Source organism: Chrysochloris asiatica, unplaced genomic scaffold, assembly GCF_000296735.1.
Source record: "Chrysochloris asiatica unplaced genomic scaffold, ChrAsi1.0 scaffold00328, whole genome shotgun sequence".
NCBI classification, from domain to species: Eukaryota; Metazoa; Chordata; class Mammalia; order Afrosoricida; family Chrysochloridae; genus Chrysochloris; species Chrysochloris asiatica.
Window position 1 is genome coordinate 883,465 of NW_006408846.1, and position 433 is coordinate 883,897.

Genomic DNA, 433 nt, shown 5'->3' on the forward strand with positions numbered 1-433 from the left:
TGATTATTCTCCCCTCCATGTACCACCAGTTAACAATTATTCTCTCTATTCACTTTAGCTTTTTAAAAAAACAAACAAACAAACAAACCCACTCAGGCATATATAATAATTTACATCTCCAAAGAGCACATTCTGCAAGTTGGCTCCTGGCCACCAGCTCTTAGTAGTCCCTCTCTTCTTAGTCCATGAATCTAGAGTTCTCAGCCACTCCCCTTCTCCATGCCACCCCCCCACTCCCCCACCCCGCTTCTCTGCCTACATCTCTGGTGCTGCTGCTTCTCTGGATATGTTCCCTCATTCTGCTTGTGCACTTCTCTCTCGATGGTCCTAGGGTGGGTCCTCTGTTTCTGGACTGTAAGATTAGCCACTCCCCTTTTTTGTTACAAAACTTCTGCCTTTACACTTGTGACAGTCACGATTAGTCATGATAACA